At 50.3% G+C, this 9,666-nt stretch overlaps 1 long non-coding RNA gene across 1 annotated transcript in view; it reads left to right on the top strand.

The window, feature by feature from the left end:
* The first annotated feature begins 4,960 nt into the window (after nucleotides 1–4,960).
* LOC144825090 (uncharacterized) overlaps nucleotides 4,961–9,666 on the top strand; it is a 42,516-nt gene continuing 37,810 nt past the window's right edge. Inside the window, exon 1 of the long non-coding RNA XR_013609262.1 lies at nucleotides 4,961–5,067. This is a non-coding gene — a long non-coding RNA (uncharacterized LOC144825090). The remainder of the gene's footprint in view (nucleotides 5,068–9,666) is intronic.

Below are 9,666 nucleotides of genomic sequence, written 5' to 3'. Positions count from 1 at the left end.
CCGGCATAAATCTTAGCTGGCAACTTGGTAGTTGGGCAGCCATCTGTGCTGCCGCTTAGCGCATGATCATTGTCAGGCATATTGCTCATTACCAGCAAACATTTTAGCGTGGGTCTGGGGGCAATTTGGTAATTGGCAGCCAGCTGTACTGCCTGCATCATTCCTAGGCAAGTATACCAGTGGGTGTATTTTGTGGTGTGGGACCCTTGCTGTTTTCTGCTGGTGGACGCTGCATAGATTGGCAGCAGGGGGCGCTCGGACTTTATAGGTCCTGCTGAAAAATATTTAAATGAGACGGAGTTCAAGCTCACTGGCTGGCTAAGGGGCGGTCATTAATCCACGCCATTGCTATAATAAGTGGTGCTGCACAGGGTGGTGCTTTTTTCTTCGGGTTTGATCACAGATAGCGCGTGGGTGCAATCTGGTGTTATTTCTGAGAAGGTAGGGTGCCACGTTGTGAAACCAGTGTTTTGTTTTCTTCCCACAGCCAACGCACTATTTGGGGGGACGTCACTCTTCCTCATCCGGACAGCTGTTGGCGATCATCGGGAGGACTTACTCGGTGACCCCGGCTAGCCAGCAGTACATCGCTTCTGGGAGCCATAGACGGTTTGAGCGGGTGGCTCCCCTGAGCCTACTGGGCTAGCCAGTAGGTCTTGGCTCTGGCCGCGTGACTGCAGAGGTTGGCTGGAGCCCGCTACGGCTTGGAGGTAAGAGGTGGCACAGCCACCAGTGGGGAGTGCACGCTTTTGGTAAGCTTTGCACGGTCAGGCACATTTACAGGATAATCAGTGGCCATGGCCCCTAAGGCGCGGCGGAATGAGAAGCGCTCTCACACAGAGGTGATGCTTGAGACATTAATGCAGCAGGTTCAGGCCATGAGGCAGACCTTAAACAGGCTGCAAGATAAGGTGGAGGGGCAGGAGATGCCTGAGGGAAGACATAGGAGGCCTATTGTACCACCAAGGAACTATTCACCGCCCCCACCAAAATGGAACAGGCGTAGACCGACTGGTAAAGGGGTTGGGGGGACACCACTAGCACCTCCTGTCCCGACAGTCATCACAGGCAGCGCCATTCCCGCACCGCAAGGAGTGGGCCAAAATACCTCACCTATGCCACCTCGAGGGGACGGGCCGGGGGAGCTTCCAGTGGGCCAGGCATCAGTTCCTGTGCCCCCACACGGGGTGGGGACAGGGGTGAACACACCGGGGCAGCCTGACATGGCAGCCAGCCTGGCGGCAGTACTGCCATGGCTGGAGACGGTGGGGAACTGGTCCCATGCTGCGGGGGCATCATCTGGGGGAGGCGATGCAATTGAAAGGGCCAGGAAACTGCTAGCCGATTTGGGTGCAGGAAGGCCGAAAGAGGCACCGGCAGTACCTGTGGGGGGAACGCCCACGCCCGCTATCCCAAGTACCCGTGGCATGGTCGTCCTGATGGGGGCAACCCCCTCCAGACACAGTACTGGCTCCCAGTGGGGAAGGGATTCCAATACCAAACAGCAGCATAAAGGAGCCGGAGCCGCACAAGAAGGTTGATGCATCAGCACCAGCAGGTGCAAATGTGACATTGGCATCGTTGGGCGTGGGCGAAATGCGTTCAGGGAGGGAACCTTTAGGGCGACACCTGTCTATTGAGACTAAGGAAAAGATTTGGAAGGGGAAATATGTTAACATGTTTTCTCTCCTGATTGATGAGGAAGAGTGGGAAGAGGCCAGAAAAAATAAGGAATGGACACACCCCTGGGAATGGGCTAACATTTTGATGAAATAGAGGATGGGGGAGAGCTTAGCAAATTGGATCCAGGGTTTTTCCACCTACATGGGGGTCATGCTGGAGCGTTTTCCCGAAATGGGGCCCGAAATGGCAACTTATCAAAATAGGATCACCCTCGCTCACGCAACGAAGGGTGGAAAGATTACGACAAGGATTTTAGGAGAGCAAAGGCGCAGGACCCAACGTTGAGGTGGGACCAAACTGACATGTTTATCCACTTAAAACATCTGGTGCAGGGCCCGACTGACAGTTTGCGGGGCCCCGTAGCCGACAGCGGGCGTTTTCAGCCCTTTAAGCCAAGCCCCACTGGTAACGCGGGGGGAGTACAGCTAAAGCAGGCAACTGTGGAAAAAAGGGAGTCTGTTTTGATTTTAACAAGCGATCCTGCAGTAGGGCACCTGGCACGTGCAAGTTCAAGCACTCCTGTGGGTACTGCGGAAATGCATCACACCCCGAGTCCAAGTGTAACAAAAAGTCCAGGGACAAGGGGGGCAGGAAGCCAGAATAGCGAGGTACTAATAAGTAAGGCTAGATCCCCAGTCAATGTTAGCACCATGATCCCTTGGTTGGAGCGGTACAATTGCACCAAGACAGCCAGGATGATCAGGGAAGGTTTTGTGGAAGGCTTCAGAACACCAGCAAAGGGACACAGCTGGGTGACACATTGTAGGAACCAGCTGTCAGTTAGGTTCAATATGGACGTGGCAAGGACAAAGATAAATAAGGAATTAGGTCAGGGGAGGGTGGCAGGACCATTTGAGGACATCCCTATGGAGGATTTTGTATGCTCGCCCCTAGGGGTGGTGCCAAAAAAGGCGCCCAGCGAATTCAGATTAATCCACAACCTATCCGCACCGAGGGGCAGACACATTGTGCAGCATGAACTACGCCTCCTTCGACCAGGCTTTGGATATACTCCTAACATTAGGCCAGGGGGCTCTGCTAGCAAAATCTGACATTGAGTCCACTTTTCGGCTGCTGCCAGTTCACCCCGCCTATTTCCACCTGTTGGGTTTTCAGTTTCAGGTCAAGTATTCTGTAGACAAATGTATGCCGATGGGTTGCTCAGTGTCTTGTGCATATTTTGAGAAGTTCAGCTCTTTTCATGAATGGGCATTCAGGAGGGATTCTGGGCATCAGTGGGTGCTGCATTACTTGGACGACTTCCTGTTTCTGGGGGCTCCAGGTTCTGGGGAATGTGGGGCTGCACTGGAAAGTTTCTGTGCCCTCATGCGAGAGTTTGGGTGCCCTTAGCCCTGGGTAAAACAGTAGGTCCCCACACCACGGTTGAATTCTTGGGGATTGAACTGGACTCGGTGCAGGGGGTGTCTAGATTACCAGGTGACAAAGTCAGGGATTTCAGAACAACTTTGGAATTTTGCCTTAGCAAAGAAAAGGTCAAGTTACACCAGTTGCAGCAAGTGGTAGGTCAGTTGAACTTTGCTTAACGCATTATCCCGATGGCGCGCCCTTTCTCCCAGACCATCGCGCACACCATTTCGTGCCTTAGGGAAAAGCATCATCACACCAGGCTGTCCAATGAAGTCAGGCAGGATACGCAAATTTGAAAAACATTCCTGCGTGACTTCAACGGCAGAGTAGTCTGGCCCGGCCCACCCGTGTCCAGCCCGGAACTGGGTCTGATGACCGACGCTGCCGGTAGTGAAGGCTTCAGGGCCATTCTGGGGTGCGATTGAGTGGCGCAGCGGTGGCCGGACTGGTGGAGAAGCTCCGGGCTCACCAGTAACATAAGCTTCCTGGAGCTTTTTCCAATTCTGGTGGCACTGTCCGTTTGGGCGTATTGCGAGGAACCAATCGGTGATATTCTGGTCTGACAACATGGCAGTGGTGGAATGCATACACAGTCAAAATGCCAAATGCGGGATGTTGTTGCGTCTGCTGGAAGAGATTGTTTTACAGTGCATAAGGCTGAAAGTCCTTTTCAGAGCCAAACATGTCCCAGGGGTTCTGAACCATGCAGCTGACGCACTGTCTCATTTTAAAATGCAGGTATTCAGGTCACACATTCCAGCGGCTGCTGTTCACGCAACACCTTTCGCAGAACCGCTTTGGCAACTTGGTGCCCCAGAGTTTCGCACCTCGTGGCAGCAAGTCTAGCACCAAAAACCAGGCGTGCCTACGAAGGGGCATTTGGTTCTTTTTGCCTTTTCTTAGGGGAACAGTGGGAACTCAAGTGGCAGGACCAGGAGTCAGTGGTGGCGTACCTTGCTTTCATGTGGGAGCAGGGGCGCACGGTAGCAGGAGCTAGAAGGCATATTGCAGCCATATCGTGTTTTGCAAAGATGAGGGGAAAAGGGGATCCCACAAAGAGCTTTGTGGTACGGCAGGCACTGAAGGAATGGCAGCGACTACAGGGAGGGCAACCTGATGTGAGGAGACCCATAGGGTTGGAGACGCTAGGGAAACTAGTTGGGGCATGACCACAGATTTATGTTTCTCCTGAAGAGACAGTCCTTTTTCAAGCTGCATTCTGCCTGGCGTTTTACGGGGCATTTAGGGTGAGCGAGCTGGTTGCAAAGAATAAGAGGGATTGGGCAGGTGGTTTGCAGGCAGGGCACGTGAAAGTAGGGAAGGATTCGGTACTGATCTCCATTTTAAAGTCAAAAACAGAGCAAGACAGGAAGGGGGACAACGTAGTTTTACACAGGGCAGCGGACACGACATGCTGCCCGGTCTAGAGGTTGGAGGCCTTCATGGCCCAAAGGGCACGAGTATCAGGAGGACCCCTCTTGGTACATGGAGACGGGTTACCACTCACAGTATTCCGGTTCAAGAGAGTCATGCTCCTGGCATTAAAAAAGGCTGGTCTAGACAGTGCAGATTTCGGGAATCATTTGTTCAGGATAGGGGCAGCCACCGAAGCAGCGGCAAGGGGGCTGGGTAGTGAACGTGTTAAGAAGATTGGTAGGTGGCCTTCCAACTGTTACAAGAGATGTGTGCAGCTTCACATGCTCTAGCTCAGGGTGACCCATTGTAATGAGCACAATTTTTTCTGTGTCCCCTTCTTCCTGTGACTCAGAAAAGGGGGGTGGTGTTGCACTAAAATGATGGTATTTTCGTGCAGTTATGGTAGTCATGTGTGATGATCCAGCGTGGAAATCCATTTACCTTGGCTCTCTTTTTTCCACGTTACTTGCAGTTTCTTTATCCTGTGACTCAGGAGAGCTCAAACTTCAGGAGCGACCGTTAGAACGTGGAACAGCAGGATCCAAACGAACGACGCACGTGGTGGCGCAAGTTCACTCTTCGCACGAAGAAGATCAAGAGGTCTGGGTGGTAGGACATTCATATGTTTGCCGTTTGAAGAATTTCTTTACAGGATCTATCAGGGAGAGGGCAGTTCAAATGGGGACAAAATTGTCATTTATTGGACAGGGCGGTTTGTGCGTTGGGCAATTCAGGGAACTGGTGAACCACGCTTTACGAACAAGCACGGGACCACTGGCGATCTGGATCCTGCACCTAGGGGGCAACGACCTGGCACGGTCGGGTAGGAAGGTACTAGTGGAGGACCTACTCACAGAGGTGGGGTGTCTAGCGAAGCAATGCCCTAATTTTCTCATAGTCTGGTTCCACATGATTCCTAGGTTCCAATGGAGGGGGGGGGGGGAATCAGTCAAGGCATTGAATCACGTGGTAAAACGGCTCAACAACAAATTTGATAAGTTATTCAGGACCTCTAGGTTGGGTACCATTAGACACCGGTACATCAGAGGGGAGCAGTTTTTCCTACGGGACGGGGTGCACCTCTCGCATAAAGGGAATCAGGCAGTTATGGAAGACATATTAGCTTGGGTGGAGAGTCTGACGCGCAGGACAGGACCTTTCTAGTGAGCGAGGGGGAGGCCAGGTAGTCAGTCAACTATGCTGGCCTGTTGCGGTAAGGTCAACATTGGTAAGCCTAGTCTGCGGTCCTTAGCGGTCAGCACCATGTTACTCCAGGGGTAGTGACCCCTGATAAGTAGGCTGTTGGGTTGCGGGGACGGGGGGAGTCATCCTTCCCAGTGGGCCCGGGGTCACCCCTGCACACGCATGTGCATCAAGGCGCAGATATGCAGAAGTCTGCAGCCCCCCTAAGGGAGTTCAAGGCACAGGGCATAGGGGGGTCCCGGGGGAAAGTATCCATCTGATAAGCTGTACCCCCTGTGCAACCTTGCTCCGGGAGTAGTATTGGTAGTACCCAGGGACTGGTGAGGAAGCTGCCAGACGTTGACTTTGCGGTAGGCTTTAGAGGGGACACGCAGAAAGTAAAGTCATGCATTGATAGAGTTACGGTAGGAGTGCCTTCTGTATTAGACTGTGTTAAGGTTAGCGATTGAAACAACATGTGTCTATCAATGTAACTGTACTTTCTACGTAAATTTCTGTAATGAAAGTTTTTCAATATTTGTTTGTTGATTTTAATAAAATACAGCCAGGGGGGTTACACCCCTCTAATCCAATTTTTTATCCCAATCTTGGTGTGGTGTCCACTCCTGTGCAAAGGGGGAGGGAGGAGATATCCGGAAACCCAGTGTGTGTAGAAATAGGAGACCTAGGTAAGTACCAGACCATATTGCTATATTCAATGATCACCTTTTTTTCGTAAAAGTGGGCCGTTTATTACCAACATTTGACGTAAAGGGCAGAGAAAGTGACTGAGGCTAAGCTTACCAATTCACTCTATCCATGGACGGCACGATATATTTTTCCTTAATTCATATTCGTTACGTTAATGTGAAAGTAAGACTACAACACCCAGAATGCACTACTTTGTTACGTGAAGCGAGAACTCTGACCCATTGTTACTCCTGTGACTTCAATGTTTTTAATAGCTCTACCTCGGACAGACATGATAATGTACTCAGGACATGATAATGTACTCAGGACACGTGCCCAGAATCAGACTGGCAGAACGCGAAAGCTCAAGACATTCATAACCTCCAAGTGGCAACTTGTCATTTGTGAAACCTTCGGCCAGTCCTGGCTTTTAGCAAAACAAAATGTTGAATTCTTGGTTTTGAAATACAAGTTGAAAAAAAGACCAGCATGCAAAGCGTTTCTTGCTAAAAACAAAAGCCATGGCTGTCTGGACTCTGGCGGCATAACACATCTGTCCAAAGCCATGGCTGTCTGGACTCTGGCGGTATTACACATCTGTCCCTGGCAGATGCAGACATTATGTTGTGAGGTAACCACGTGACCAGGGACCGCAGGGGCACGTGCCAGTCCTGGGCGACCACGGGGCATTGGATGAGTTGAAGTGGTTGCGGCTGCTGCTTTTGGCAGGTAGAAAGTTATTGGACGCGGAACAGCGGTGTCCGAGTGTCAGGTGACTGGGTGCATCTGTGAGTCAGTGGGAGTGATTCACACGTCTCACCCCTGAAGGACAGGGCGTCACACCTTATGGATGCCGCAGCTGGGGGCGGAGTCAGAGCTCCGAACCACAATTCTTCGCTCTGTTAATATTTATCTGACAGTATTTCCAGAGTGCGAACCTGGCTATGAGGGCTCTGAGCACCGTAGTCACACTAAGAGACCACAAAAATGGCTGCTCGCTTCATCCCGTGGATGCGAGAGCTGAACCGTTAAAGGCAACTGGCTCCGTCCACTCTCCTGGGTGATGCCAGTTTGGAGCAGTTGTTCGCGCCCTGATCGCCTCTCACGCTCTCGAGTGAGCTCCATCCAGACAGGGGCACGCGCTCAGCTAAACTGGTAGAACCGTACGCATGCCAGGGAGACACTGGTGTGTTGGCGGGCCGCTACCCTGCACGAGTGATCAGATCTGTCTCTACTCGCATACGGTACCATGGGTGCAGCTTCCACTGGTGCAGCAGGTGTGGTGGGACCGGGGCAGAGAGGCATGAGGGGCTCAGGAGCCCTGGTGACTGCTGTACTTTATAATTCAAACCGCAGCCAAGGGACACATTCCTTCCTTGCACTAGGGCCCAGGACACACTGGCTTTGCTGCTGCGAGTTACCTTTTTTCCCCCTCTTATTTTAGATCCCAATGCCCTCTTCAAGGGCGCCTTGGTTAGTTAAGAGCTAGATGCGGTCATTTGCGGAGGTCTGAGGGTTTTGACTTCTAACCTCGGCAAGGCCTACTCAGCTTCTCACCACACCCGGTCGAAAATTGAGTACTGGTCTATTTAATAATATTAAGAGGTATTACAGTACCCAGAAGCAGAAAAGCTGCTGTATTAAATTCTATACTAAAGCAAACTATAATTAATCATGACATTATGTTAATTGGCTCATCCCTTTACTGTCATCTACTAGATAGTTTTCATCTCATTTCTGGCAAAGGCGCAGCTCATTTTCAATCTTATGAGCGACCAATCGAAGGATCATTCTTCCACATCTATCTTCATCCTCCGGGCAGTCTGTGGTCCAGACCTTCATCATGTCTTGACCTGGCTGTACGTTAACACTTGCTATTGTGGACTTCCAGCTGGGCAGAAAGCTTCTCTCGAGGGAGCCCCGAATGATACTCATCTTCTCTTCCTCCTGTCCCATCACTCCAACATGTCTGCCACCATGACAACTTGCATTGGCTTCCTGTTTCCATCCATATCATTTTGAGAGCCTCCCATAAGTTTGTTCCCTGTTGCTTGCATTCACATTTCAAGTCTTACTGTGTTGCATGTGGTACTTGAATCATCTTCTCCTCTTTGCAGTTCCGTACTTAAAGAAGTCACAATTGGGAGGCGGGTGCGACTCTTATCGAGGTGCAATAGACTGGAACAGCCACCATGTCTCCATCCATCTCATGGATGGACACATGCATTCCATAAAGCTGTTAAAATCCGGATCCCCCTAATTCTTGTCATTTAAAATTTTCTTAACCTACCTATCGTCCTGATACTACGAGCTTGTTGCTAATTCTCTGAAGCACCAAGATTCCCTTATGGGTGACGATTCACAGTGTATAAATATTACACATCATAACAATGCTGTGGAGAGGACACTTCGGCTTCTTCCATTGCTGGGGCACCAGATGGCAAGGATGTGGTAAAAGTTGCGCCAGTACGTTACAGGATGGCACGAGGACATAGATATTGAAGATGGATTTGGACCAACAGGCCCTCGTAGGCTTCCCTTGCTTGTTGTAACTGTGTAATGTTGGGGTGTGCTTCCACAAAGCTCCCAAGTGGCCCCATGTGATATCCGACCACTTCAGACTGCACCCTTCCCCTCCATACTAGTTGTGCACAGCACTCCATTGCTTTACAGATAAGTTTGCATTCTGTGAAGCCGTATATAAAATAATGCTCAGCTCCTGTTAAGTAAGCCGAACAAAAAATTTCCCCACAGAATTTAGAAACAGTATAGAAAGGCTTCTCTCATCTAAAGTTGTTGAAATAGATATTTCCTTGTTTTTTATTTACAAAGTGCAAACTACTGTGATCTTAGTTCTTATCATAGCAAAGCTGTTACCAGTTCCTTCCACAATGCCATCTTTACTGCCTTTGGAGAGTGTAGTACCATCTGGACCGCAGAGAAATCTATTCCAGGCCTCAGATGATAGCACTGATTGTATGCCGGAATTATGCATGTGTTTAGAATGCATACCTTTTTAACGCCGCCATTAGTACTAGCATGTCGTAATGACTCAGTTCTTTACCACTCAAGTCCTTACAACGACTTGCCGGGAGGACAGGGCTTTGGATTAGTATAATTTACTAATCTATCTCCATTCTGCGATTCTGTAGGAAAGATGTTGGATTTTAAATCCAACACCTCTGCACCAATGCAACCCCCCAAAGCAAGTCTTTGTAATGTCTTTTGCGTACTAAACAAATGCGTGTTAATGACACTTTTGTTTAATTGCCGACGCTGTAAAGGCACAGTGTGATTCTGGCGTTGTGGTAAAGGCTGTTTCCCCGA

This window comes from Lissotriton helveticus, chromosome 3_1 (assembly GCF_964261635.1).
Source record: "Lissotriton helveticus chromosome 3_1, aLisHel1.1, whole genome shotgun sequence".
Lineage (NCBI taxonomy): Eukaryota > Metazoa > Chordata > Amphibia > Caudata > Salamandridae > Lissotriton > Lissotriton helveticus.
Note: the sequence above shows the minus strand (reverse complement) of the source record. Positions and strands in the feature narration are given on the sequence as shown.